The sequence below is a fragment of the Cebus imitator genome, unplaced genomic scaffold (genome assembly GCF_001604975.1).
Source record: "Cebus imitator isolate Cc_AM_T3 unplaced genomic scaffold, Cebus_imitator-1.0 Scaffold92, whole genome shotgun sequence".
NCBI lineage: Eukaryota > Metazoa > Chordata > Mammalia > Primates > Cebidae > Cebus > Cebus imitator.
In genome coordinates, this window is record NW_016107407.1 from 6,324,241 (window position 1) to 6,338,196 (window position 13,956).

Sequence of the window (13,956 nt, forward strand, 5' to 3'; positions counted from 1 at the left end):
GCTGTAAAGGATCGCTGGCCCTTTCAGCCGCCCTCATTTTTGCTGTTGATTCTGCGTGCCATAAATCATTCTCCTCCAAGTCCAAAGGCGGCATTTGTATTTGCCAAAATACTAAGGAGGAGGATCTCCAACTGGTTGAAGCTGAGGCTGAATCCTTGCTTTTTAAGTTGTGTGGGAGGTGGGGAGCCACACACACGCATGCGTGCACACACACACACAACACACACATTAATCCTCCCTTAATAACATTCCAGAATAGCTACTGCCTTACCCTACAACTTCCTATGGATTCTCATGACATTGATTTTTTTTTTTTTGCACAAAAGATTTGACTTGGTCAGTCATGCTTCTTTGCTATTTTGTACCTTTAACCCATTTTCTCTGCAGAGAAAGGCCACCACGAGAAAGGTAACTTTCTCTTGTAAAGCCCAGGACCACGTAGGCACAGTACCAAGCTTCTTTTGGGACAGTATTCGACAGGGCATACCAACACGTCTTTTTTTAGAAAAGACCATAAGTGTCTTATCTTACTCCTTTGGAATTTTCCACAGTTATTTAATCTCTAGTTTGGGAAAAGTTGGTTTGAGGGTTCTTCAAATCTCCTCAAACCTCTTGCATCAGATCTGCGAGCTCGATTCACTTGAGGTGGATGGGTGCCGGGTTTGCCAGCATACCTCATTTCCATCTCTCCTCCCTACTGACTAGAACCTTGTGGTTAAAATAACACACAGCCTCTATTCAGAGCTCAAACTTAGAGCTGCTCTCGGAGGAGGATTTCAGATTTAGGAAATTCTCAGCAGATGCATCCGAAGGGCTTTTTGAAAAATTCAATTCTTAGATGCTCATGAAGAAACCAGGGATTTCCTCAGGTAAATATTTTCTTCCCTTTTCCATTGTTTTGTTGAAAGGATGGTTAAGAAAATAGGGCCAGTAATCACTGAAGAAGGCAGCTGCTTTCCAGCTTTTTGCTGGTGAACAGGGCTTGTGAGGGCTTCTATGAAAGAGAAATAAAGTGATAAAACAAGAATCTCCCGGAGGGAGAGCTGCAGAAACAATTCTCTGTTTGTGGAGAAAGGGCTGGGTGTCTGAGAAAGACGGATCCTCGTCGGAGTCACCGCATGGCTTTTGGTTGTATGTAGGTTACAGAGGTAGAAAAGAGTCGGTTGGTCTTCTTCACTGTTGGGTGCAGTGGCTCTGAGGTTGGTCACGTGACCAGCTCATAGAGGAGCGGTTCCCAGCGCTATCTTAGCATCATATGTTATTATTGAATAAAACTAAATTGGTTCTCCTTGTTGTGGCTGCTCTTCAAGTCATTAGGCGCCACTGTTCTTACCTGTTTATATTTCTATCTACCTATCCATCTATTTATCTATCTATCTACCTTCTATTATGTATCTATTATCTATCTCTCTAGATTCTGCTTTAAAATTTTAGTGAAATATAGCTCTACTATCTCATATTTTCATGGTTTTTAAACTCATGGCTTTCTAAGTGATACATCATTAGAGACTTGTCTTAAATCTATCGCAAAATGTGTTAACATTTTCTTTAAATACCAGTAACTATGGTCTCCTGAACTAAAAGAACAGTTCATTTGCAGGATGAGCCATTTTTCTGAAAACCTGCCACCACGCCTCCTGTTTTTTGTTTTGTTTTGTTTTTGATTGTGGTGTTTTATGATTTTTGTAAACATCTGTGTCTATGAAAGCTTTCAATATATCACATTGTGGACGGACCAGGTGTTTTCTAGTTTGCCAGTCTGTAACTCTCCTGAGACATTATTATTTTTCCTTTACACTGGCATTTGAAGAAAATATCCTACCTACTTGATGATAAAGCCAAATCAATCAATCAATCAATGAGTTGTCAGTCAAACGTTTATTCACGTGCCTTATATATGCTCTGCATCGAAATAGTTACCAGGGTTGGGGGAAGGCCGTTTCAAAGAAGATAAATATCATCCTTGGTGTTTATCCTGTGTCTCCCCTACATTATCGAATCATTACCAACATTATCAGATGCACAAAATGAAGGGCTTCGGATTACAGGTGAGGTTGAAGTGGTCGTACAGGTCGTACACCATTCAGGAGACCCCCTGTGCATGGGGGACGAAGCCACCCACTTTGCAATCATCTTATTTTATTCTCTCAGAAGCCCTTATTTTACATACGAGGAAAGAGAAACTTACAGAGGGGGCTAAGTGCCCAGTGTCATACTGCTGAGGAGTCATAGACAATGCTCAAATCTTTAATGCACCCAACATTTTCAAGGCTGGGGCTGGAGAATCATTTGAGGCCAGGAGTTCAAGACCATCCTGGGCAACATAGCAAAACCCCGTCTCTAAAAAAGAATTTTTTTAAAGGAAAATGCACCCAAGAAGAAGTGGTCCCTGGGCTGGGTGCCAAAGGGTAGTCAGCAATTCAAATGGCCAGAAGGAGTAGTGTGCAGGGGAGGAACAGGTTGGAAGGGTACGTGGTGTCTGGGGGACAGGGCAACAGGGCATGTCCTGATGAGCGGTAAAAAGGGAACTGCTGGGTAAAGAGAGGTGGAGGCGCCCAGTGAGGAGGGTGGAGCCAGGTTCTAATGAATGCTGCTCGCAGCCATCTGTCTGTTTGGTACTTTTGTACTTCCTTCCTCTCTGCTGGGAGGGTGTTTTCTTTTTTGACAGAGTCTTGCACTGTCGCCCAGGCTAGAGTGCAGTGGCACAGTCTCGGCTCACTGCAACCTCCACCTCCTGGGTTCAAGCGATTCTCCTGCCTCAGCCTCCTGAGTAGCTGGGATTACGGGTGCCCACCCCTACACCCGACTAATTTTTGTATTTTTAGTGGAGATGGGGTTGCATCATGTTGGCCAGGCTGGTCTCGAACTCCTGACTTCAGCTGATCCACTTGCCTCGGCCTCCCAAAGTGCTGGGATTACAGGCATGAGCCTGGCCTTGATATTTCATATAAATGAAATCATACCTTATATGAACTTTTGCGTCTGGCTTATTTCACTTAGCATGATGATTTTTTGTTGTTGTTGTTTGTTTGTTTAAATTTTGTTTTGTGAAGAGACAGGGTCTCACTGTGTTGCTGAGGATGGAGTGCAGTGGCACAGCATGGCTCCCTGCAGGCAGCCTGGAACTCCTAGGCTCAATCGATCTTCCTGCCTCTGTCTCCTGAGTGGCTTGGATGACAGGTGCATGCTGTTGTGCCCAGCTAATGTATTTTTATTTTTTGTAGAGACAGGGTCTTGTTTTGTTGCCCAGGCTGGTCTTGAACTCCTGGCTTCAAGCGATCCTCCCCCCTTGGCCTCCCAAAGTGCTGGGATTACAGGCATGAGCCACCGCACCTGGCCCAGCATCCTATTCTTAATGTTGGTCCGTGATGCGGCCTGCGTCGGTCCTCCATTCCGTTCTACGGCTGAATGATAGTCCATGGTGTGTGTATATATCACGTTTTGTTTATGCTTTGTCAGTTCACATTTGAGTTGTTGCCACCTTTCAGTTATTGTGAATAGTGCTGCCGTGAGCGCGGGTGGACAAGTTTTCACTTAAACCCGTATTTTCAGCTCTTTGGGGGCATCTACCTGGGAGTGGAGTTGCTGGATCATATGGTGAGTCTATGTTTAACTTTTCGAGGCACTGCCAAACTATTTTCCACAGCAGCTGCACTATTTCACATTCCCACCAGCGCTGTAGGACGGTTCCAATTTCTCCACATTCTTGCCAAAAGTTATTTTCCGGTTATTTTTATGATCGCCATCCTACTGGGTGTGAAGTGCGAGCTCACTGTGGACTTGAATCACATTTCTCTCGTGACTAATGACACGGAGCCTCTTTTCATTTGTTTGTTGGCCATTTGTCCAGTCATTCACTTTGCATTTCCTTTTTCTGGCTTTATTTTTCCTTATACATAGCTTTATGATTTATCATGTCATGTCACATCACATGTTTACTTATTTAAATGAACAAATAAAATGTTATCTCTCTCCTCCTAGGAGTATGTGAGCCTCATGAAGAAGGGATTCTGTCTGTTCATTATTGTATCTTAGTGCTTAGGACTGTGGTTATCATTGTGGGAACTCAATATGGATTTGCTGAATAACTGAAGAGCAAATTATGGTTATTCCCTAGCACTGGGCCTAAGATCTCTCCCATCTTCAGATGGGTCAACAGTGGGGACAGGATTGCTTGAGGCCAGGAGTTAGAGACCAGCCTGGGCAACATAGCAAGACCACATCTCTACAAAAAAAATTTTTTTGAAGAAAATGCACCCAAGAAGAAGTGGCCTCTGGGCTGGGTCCCAAAGGGTTGTCAGGCACTCAGATGGCCAGAAGGAGCAGTGTGCATGTGAGGAACAGGGTGGAAGGTCTATGGTGAGTGGAGAGCCACAGCTGCTCCAAACATCAGCAGACTCATACATCAGAGGGTCCATACATCAGCCAGTCCATATATCACGTGAAGGGGAGAGGCACACATCAGGACGTTCACACATCAGCTGGTCCATACATCAGCTGGCCCATACATCAGTTAGTCCATACCTCAGCTGGGTGGTGGGTGGGTAGGTGCATATATCAGCTGGTCCATACACCAGTGGGTCCGTATATCAACTGGTCCATATATTGGTGGGTCACACATCAGGAGGTTCATACATCAGTGGTCCATATTATTAGGGTTCCATACATTTGGGGGTCCATACATCATCTGGCCCATATATCAGCTGGTTCATATACCAGAGGAGGCACACATCAGGAGGTTCACACATCAGCTGGTTCATACATCAGTGCATCCATATGTCAGCGGGCCCATACATCAGCTGGTCCATATATCAGCTGTCCTATACATAAGGGAGTTCACACATCAGCTGGTCCATACATCAGCGGTCCATATATCATCAGGTCCATTCGTCAGCTGGCCCATATGCCAGCTGGTCCACACATCAGCTGATCCATACATCAGTGCGTCTATACATCATCTGGTCCATACATCAGTGAGCCAATACATCAATGAGTCCACACATCAGCTGGTCTATATGTCAGCTGGCCCATATGTCAGGGGGTCCATATATCAGGAGGTTCACACATCAGCTGGTCCATACATCAGGGGTCCCTATATCAGCAGGTCTGTACATCAGCGGGTCCATATGTCAGCTGGTTCATATATCAGGGGGTCCATATATCAGGTGGTTCATACATCAGCAGGTCCATACATCAAGCGGCTTATATATTAAGGAGTCCATATATCAGGGAGTCCACACATCATGGAGTCTACAACATATTGTCCATCCTCCCCACCCACAACTGATGCTGCCATGGCAAATCATAGTATTCTTCCATCATCCACTCACCCCTTGGATTGTGGGGATGGAGGCTGGAGCAGCAAAGCAATTATTTGGGTAATCAAGGTTTGATATAATGAGATAACTCAGGCAGCCGCAAGGAGAGCAGAGTGACAGTGACAGAAAGGAGGGAGACACTGAAAGAACACAAAACAACAAGATTAGGTGACTGGCTGAGGCATCCATCAAAGTAGCTTCAAGTTTTGAAGTTGGAAGTTTGGGGAAATGGTGGCACCATTAACGAGATGGGAACACTGAGGGTAGGAGAAAGGGAAGCTTGCTTTCTATTAGAGAAGACAACAAGAGATCTGAGTTTACTCCCCCAGGGAGTGGGGGCAAATATGGCCCTGCAGCTGACAGGGGACTAGCACTTAAGGAGACGGGAATGGAGACCCTGGTTAGAAAGTCAAAAGTGAAGAATCAAGGGTATCAGTGAAGTTCAGAGAATGGGCAGGGTTTCCCAAAGAAAAATGGGAAGATGAGAGAGACTGAGACAGACAGACAGAGACAGAGAGAGAGAGAGAGAGAGAGAGAGAGAGAGATTTGCCAATGACTTGCCAGCCCGCCTTCTCTCTCTGCTTTTTCCCTCCCTGAAGTTTCCTAAAACACCATGAAACTAGTCCCGCCCTGACTATCCATGCTGTCCATGATGCTTTGAGTGAAAGTTCCTTAATGAACCAAGCCTAGACGTGCATTTCAGAGTGTCTGTGATGATGCCCCTGGTACAGACAGCCTGGTACAGGAACCTACAGTGGCATCTTTGTCCCATCAAGGCCAGTGCTGGGCCGCCAATCATAGTCTCCTTGCTTGGTGGAGGAGTGGACAGAATGGCCTCAATGCACACAGACAGATGATCAAGATAACTGAGCACGGGGGCTGGGGAGGGGCATTCTGGGGACAAGGGGAGATGCTGGGTGCCAGGGCGTGCAGTGGAGAGCAGCTCTGTGGCCCTCTGTCTCCTGCTCAAGCCCCTGTTGTTTCAACCAGCAAGTTGGGCCAAGGACTCCAAGCTCCGCCTTCTCAAGATTCAGGACAGAAAAAAGTCTACTCCCAAAATGTTCACTGTGGAACATACTTAGGAAAACTTGCCTAAAGCATATGAGAGCTGCTTTTCCTTTTTAAAAAAATGTTAAGCGCATAGAAGGGCCCCTTATGCTTCACGGGGATTTTCCCTTCCACGGATGTGTAGGTTGGAATGCGAGTTTACGAAGAAGGCATTTGGTATCTAGGCTGGAGAAGTCTGGCTTAAGGAAGAAGTATGTAATGGCTGAAGTCTCCTCCCATGGACTTAGGGAAAACTCCAGTGAGGAGATGATCACTGCCATCATTTCTTTCTGGCTTTGGACACCACCGGGTGCTCATGTGCGACAACTAAATGTTGGGATATCTTCAATGAATGAACAACGAACAATGGGATATCTTCCCCGTATAAGCCCCTCACTTTGAGTGTATAATATGGTTCTGTGCCTGGAGTCTTTCTGGTAAAATTCTCATTGCCCCATTGCAAAGCAGTGTTCCCAAACTCAAGGCTATGTGGATGCCTATCCCTCTCCAATTCTGAGCTTGAATAAAGAGAAAGCTTTTGAGAGCCAAGCACACTTTCCTGACACCATGAGAGCCACCCTTAATAATGCCATCACTCATTTTTCTTTTTTTTTTTTTAAGACAAAGTTTTGCTCTTGCCACCTGGGTTGGAGTGCAGTGGCACGATCTTGGCTCACTGTAACCTCCACCTCCCAGGCTTAAGTGATTCTCCTGCCTCAGCCTCCCAAGTAGCTGGGATCACGGGGCATGCGCCATCACACCTGGCTAATTTTGTATTTTTAGTAGAGACAGGGTTTCACCATGTTGGCCAGGCTGGTTTTGAACTCCTGACCTCAAGTGATCCTCCTACCTCAGTCTGCCAAGGTGTTGGGATTACAGGAATGAGCCACTGCACCTGGACTTCATCATTCTTAAGATAGGGCTTCTGACATATTTCTGGAACATAACCTGCTGATTAAGTTATCCTAGACAGTAAAGGGGCATTCCAGGATAGGGGTACGTATTTTATTATATACTATGGCCATTTTTTTTTAAGTTTTCAGGTAGTTGTTCCTTGAGCAATTAAAAAGCAAATAAGTTTCATCTTCATTCTGAAATGATGGGGCTTTACGATTGACTTTTTTGAATGATGTGTTTTCTGATTTCATTCAGTTGTCCACTGATTTAGATACTTCATCATGTTACTCAAAAGGGGTCCCAATCCAGACCCCCAAAGAGGGTTTCTGAACTCTTGGAAGACTTCAGGGCGAGTCCATAAAGTGAAAGCAAGTTTATTAAAGAAGAAAGAAAAGAATGGCTACACCGTAGGCAGGGCAGTGCCATGGGCTCTTCGACTGATTGTACTTATAGTTACTTCTTGATTATATGCTAAACAAGGAGTGGATTATTCATAAGTTTTCAGGGAAACAGGTGGGCAATTTCCAGAAATGAGGTTTCCTCCCCCTTTTAGAATACGTAGGGTAACTTCTGGGCTCCAGCCTGGCAACAGAGCTAGACTGTGTCTCAATGGACATTGCCGTTGCATCTGTAAACTTCACGGCGCTGGTGGGAGTGTCTTCTGGCATGCTAATGCAGTGTAGTTAGCATAAAATGAACAGCGAGGCTGACCGACCAGAGATCGCTTTCGTCATCGTCTTGGTTTTGGCGGGTTCTTGCTGTTCTTTACCGCATGCTGTTTTATTAGCAAGGTCTTTGTGACTTGTGTCATGTGACCTCCTATCTCATCCTGTGACTTAGAGTGTCTAACCTCCTGGGAATGCAGCCCAGTAGGTCCAGCCTTATCTTACCTAGCCCCTATTCAAGATGGAGTCGCTCTCGTTTGAACACTTTTGACAATCAAATGAGTATTTGTGTAAGCCCACCGAAAACTCATCAACAGTCCCATCAGGAGGGATGCGCAAGGCTCTGTCCCAATTCTCCAGTGTTAATAAAGAATCAGGACTGCCATGGGACAGTAAGTGACAATAAGGAAACAATGCTGTGAGGACAGGAACACAGGGCTGCCTGCATCCAGCCGTGGTCTCCCCACATTTGAGCTGAAGGCCTTCTTTTTAGCATGCCCATCCAGGAGGATAGTAATTGAGAAATCAAATGGGGAAATGGGCACTTTGCAAGGCATTTAAGCTCAAAGAACTATAACGGGCCAGGCATGGTGGCTCACTCCTATAATCCCAGTACTTTAGGAGGCCGAGGCAGGCAGATCACCCAAGATCAGGAGTTTGAGACCAGCCTGGCCAACATGGCGAAACCCTGTCTCTACTAAAAAATCAGCCAGGTGCAGTAGCACATGCCTGTAATCCCAGCTATTCAGGAGGCTGAGGCAGAAGAATCGCTTGAACCCAGGAGGCAAATGTTGCGGTAAGCTGAGACAGCACCACTGCACTCCAGCCTGGGCGACAGAGTGAGACTGTCTCAAAAAACAAACAAATAAAAACAAAGAACTACAACAACGTTCATCCAACTTAATCGTTTGTGCAACTCTAGGCTTCACAGTGACAAAGTTCTAGAGAGACACATCTGCCTTTTTGTGTTGTCTTTTTTTTTTTTTTTTAACAGACAAGGTATTGCTCTGTTGCCCAGACTAGAGTGCAACGGTGCCATCATAGCTCACTGCAGCCTCCAAGTCCTGGGCTCAAGTGATCCTCCTGTCTTAGCCTCCAACGTGGCAGGGACTACAGGCATGCACCATCATGCCCAGCTAATTTTTTATATTTTGTATTTTCTGTAGAGATGGGGTCTTGCTGTATTGCCCAGACTGACCTTGAGCTCCCAGACTCAAGTGATCATCCTGTCTCAGCATCCCAACATCCTGGGATTATAGGTGTGAGCCAATGCACCCAGCCTGCCTCCCTTTAAAATGATAAATGACATCTATAGCATAATCTTTAATTGTGATTCTATTGCTCTGGAATTGTGATGCAACAGAAATATTGGTTGGGATCCTGAAGGGAGCGCTGTGTTCCTTCCTAGATGTGATTGCTACGAAATAAATGCTTGCAAGAATTAGCAGAGTTACGTTAATACTGGGTCTTAACCAATTCAGAATATAGGATGCAAAATCACCATTTTGGATCTTCACACATATATTGTAAAATTAGCTTTGGTGTTTTACACTTACCGAAAGCAGTCATGTCAATTAATGTCCAATGCTAATTTATCATAGCAGGTGATAAAAATGACACATTGGCATTAGGCTTTGACAAGCATTATGTGAATTATTTTACAATAGCCTTATTTTTCTGATTCTTAATTTTCTGAAACTAATATCAAAATTATGTTGCATTATTTTAGTAGATGCAAACAAAAGCTGAGGATTTGGACTAGAAAATAGGCGGAAAGGGCTGGGCGTGATGGTTCACACCTGTAATCCCAGCATTTTGGGAGGCCACAGCAGGCAGATCACCTGAGGTCAGGAGTTCAAGACCAGCCTGGCCAACATGGCAAAACCCCATCCCTACTAAAAATAAAAAAATTAGCTGGGTGTAGTGGCAAGTGCCTATAATCCCAGTTATTCAGGAGGCTGAGGCAGGAGGATCGCTTGAACCCAGGAAGCAGAGGTTGCAGTGAGTGAGAGAGCAAGATTCCATCACAAAAAAAAAAAAAAAGAAAGAAAGAAAACAGGCAGAGAGAAAGGAGCCCCTCAGGGTTTGAATGTCACAATTGAAAGGCTGGTGACAGCACAGTCAGTCCCTGCCTTTGTCTTCTCATCATCTTTTTAGATATCTGCTATTACAGGAATGTTGAAAAATTATTTTCACCTCTCTCAGGCATACCTGTCTCAAAGAAATCATTGCCAACTGGATTTAGCAATACAAAGCAGGACAGGGTCTCAGTGAAGAGGGTGCATTCAGGAACCAAAGTGACCTGGCTGTTCCTACGATCTGCCTCTTTCCAGCAGAGCCTCTTTCCAGGTTCCGTAGGAACCTCTCAAACTCATTTCCTGATCTGTAAAGTAAAAGTAATAAAAGCCCCTAGCCTGCAGGAATGTTGTGACAATTAAATGAGCTAATGTATGCAAAGCTCTTAGCACATTCAATCAATGCTATTATTACCACAGGTAGCATGCGAATAACAGAATTGAGCTGCCATTTTTCAGCCAACCCCCAACACTCCGCTCTTCTCTCTCCTCTGAGTTTAATCATAAAGCACAGTTCATTAAAAAAAAAAAAAAATAAAAAAAAAAAAAAAAAAAAAAAAAAAAAAAAAAACTTTTGACAAGCATATGGTTTTAATTTTAAAATAATTTCAACTTTTGTTTTAGATTCAGGAGGTACATACACAGGTTTGTTACATGGATATATTATGGGATGCTGAGGCTCGTGGTGTGGATGGTCCCATCACCCAAGTAGTGAGTGTAATACCCAACAGGTGGCTTTTCAACCCTTGCCCTTCTCCCTCCGAACTCTAGTGGTTTCCAGTGTGTTTATTGTTCTGTTTTTGTCCACAGCACTCAATGTTTAGCTACCACTTAGTTTTTTTTTAATTTTTTTGAGATGGAGTCACCCTGTCACCCTGTCACCCAGGCTGGAGTGCAATGGCATAATCTCGGCTTACTGCAACTTCTGCCTACTGGGTTCAAATGATTCTCCTGCCTCAGCCTCTTGAGTAGCTGGGATCACAGGTGCCCGCCACCATGCCCAGCTAATTTTTGTGGTTTTAGTAGATATGGGGTTTCACCATGTTGGCCAGACTGGTCTCAAACTTCTGACTTCGTGATCCACCTGCCTTGGCCTCCCAAAGTGTTGGGATTACAGGCATGAACCACCAGGCCCAGCCTAGCTCCCATTTACAAGTGAGAACATATGGTATTTGGTTTTCTGTTCCTGCATTAATTTGTTTCAGATAATGACCTTCAGCTGCATCTATGCAGCCGCAAAAGACGTGATTTCATTCCTTTTCCTGGCTGCATAGTATTCATGGTGTACATGTTTCCTATTTTCTTTATCAATCCACTGTTGATGGGCACCTAGGTTGATTCCACGTATGAAGCTCAGCTCTAATGAAGTTACTCTTCTTCTCAAAAACCTGCTACTGAATCAAATCCAAACTCCCTTAACACAGCATGCAAAGCCCCTTGTGAAGTTGCTTCACTCTCCCTCCCACCCGCAACCCTCTCAGGCTTTACACCCAGGACCTCCGAAATAATTTTCCTTTTAAAGAAAGAGCCACATGCCCACAGGCCTCTGGGAATTAGCTTCTCACTTGCCTCTTCCTAAGGCTCTTTGACCTCCCTCTCCGCCTGCAGGCTAGTCCCAACCAGAACTACTCAAGCTGGAGTTCATTTCTTTTGGTGTATCCCCATGACACACCATTGTGCCTTTGCCATAGCACTTACCACTTTCCCATTGAATTGCATTTTCTTTCTTTTTTTTTTTTTTGAGACAGAGTTTTGCTCTTGTTGCCAGGCTGGAGTGCAATGATGCCTCCCAGGTTCAAGCGATTCTCCTGCCTCAGCCTCCCGAGTAGCTGGGATTACAGTCATGAATCACCACACTCAGCTAATTTTGTATTTTTAGTAGAGATGGGGTTTCTCCATGTTGGTCAGGCTGGTCTTGAACTCCTCACCTCAGGTGACCTGGCCACCTCAGCCCCGAAAGTGCTGCCATTACAGGCAAGAGCCACCGCATCTGGCCTTGACTTGCATTTTCTATGTTATATGGCAAACCTCTTGAAAATTAAAACTAAATCTTGTTCATCTGGGGGCCTTGCACAGTACTTTGCAAGCTGTTTTGCACATAACCATATAGCAGAAAAGGTCGGTTGAATTTAATTGAAAAATTGACTCCCTAAATGTTTATTGTCTGTAGGTTATTACAATAGCAATAGAGAAGGGGCTTATTAGAGATCAAAAGAACTGGCTCTGTGTGTGTGTGTGTGTGTGTGTGTGTGTGTGTGTGTGTTTATGCATAAATACACAGGCATTTTTTCATTTACTTTAACATTTGAACAAGTATTTTAACATTTGAACAGGTATTTTCTTATCTATTTTAACGTTTTCTCAGCAATTTGAACATTGATTTAAACATTGATTTGAACATTTAACATTTATTTTAACATTTGACATATACCAGTTGAAGTTTCTTCCAATTCTAAGTGTATGAATCTGAATTATTTGCCTTTATCTTCTTACATACACATTTAACTATTATGGCAAAAGAACAACCAGCATTGCTGAATCATGTGATAATATTTTGTGTGTGTGTGTGACAGAGTCTTGCTCTGTTGCCAGGCTGGAGTGCAGTGGCGTGATCCGTGATCTCGGCTCACTGGAACCTCTGCCTCCTGGGTTCAAGCAATTCTCCTGCCTCAGCCTCCCAAGTAGCTGGGATTACAGGCACATGCTGCCACGCTCCGTTTTTGTATTTTTAGTGGAGATGGGGTTTTGCCATGTTAGCCAGGATGGTTTTGATCTCCTGATCTCATGATCCTCCCATCTCAGCCTCCCAAAGTGCTGAGATTACAGGCATGAGCCACCGTGCCCAGCCAATAATTCTACTTTTAATTTTTGAGGAACCACTCTACTGTTTTTCAGTAATCCTATTTCTGGTTATATGTACCAAAGAGTTGAAGTCAAGATCTTGAAGTTATAGCTTTATTCCCAGGCTCATAGAAGCATTATTCACAATAGCTAAGATACAGAAACAACCTGAATATCCATCAGGAGATGAATGCATAAGAAAAACGTGCTCTGTGCACACAGTGGAATATTATCCAGCATAAACAAAGGAGAAACTCTTGCCAATGCAACAGTATGAACTGGGATGATATGCTAAGTGAAATAAGGGATATGTTTGGCTGTGTCCTCACCCAAATCTCATCTTGAATTGGTGGGAGGTAATTGAATCATGGGGCGGGTCTTTTCCATGCTATTCTCATGATAGTGAGTAAGTCTCATGAGATCTGATAGTTTTATAAAGGGGAGTTCCCCTGCACATGCCCTCTTTCCTGCCACCATGTAAGATGTGACTTTGCTCTTCATTTGCCTTCCACCATGATTATGAGGTCTCCCCACTCATGTGGAACTGCAAGTGCATTAAACCTCTTTCCTTTATAAATTACCGAGTCTTGGGCATGTGTTTATTAGCAGTGTGAGAACATACTAATACAACAAGCCAGGCACAGAAGGGCAAATACTGTATGATTCTGCTGATATAAGGAATCTAAAATAGTCAAAGAAGCAGAGAGTAGAATGGTGGTCGCCAGAGTTTGGGGTAGAAATGGGGCGGTGTTAATAGGTATAAATGTTCAGTTTTGTAAGATGAATAAATTCTAGAGCTCTGCTGTGCAACATTATGCCTGTAAGTTAATATTGTAATGTCCACTTAAAAATTTAAGAGGGTAGGCCTGGTGTGGCGGCCCACACCTGTAATCCCAGAACTTTGGGAGGCAGAGGCAGGTGAACTGCCTGAGGTTAGGAGTTCGAGACCAGGGTGACCAACATGGTGAAACCCTGTGTCTACTAAAAATACAGAAATTAGCAGGACATGGTGGGCACTGCCTGTGATCCCAGCTAATCGGGAGGCTGAGGCAGGAGGATTGCTTGAACCCAGGAGGCAGAGGTTGCAGTGAGCCAAGATCATGCCACTGCACT

At 44.3% G+C, this 13,956-nt stretch overlaps 1 protein-coding gene across 3 annotated transcripts in view; it reads left to right on the forward strand.

Moving 5' to 3' along the window:
- The first annotated feature begins 589 nt into the window (after positions 1-589).
- JCAD (junctional cadherin 5 associated) overlaps positions 590-13,956 on the forward strand; it is a 99,625-nt gene continuing 86,258 nt past the window's right edge. For all 3 annotated transcript variants that reach the window (XM_037740948.1, XM_037740946.1, XM_017535439.2), the window contains exon 1: positions 590-869. The gene's annotated coding sequence lies outside the window, so the exon portion shown is untranslated. The remainder of the gene's footprint in view (positions 870-13,956) is intronic.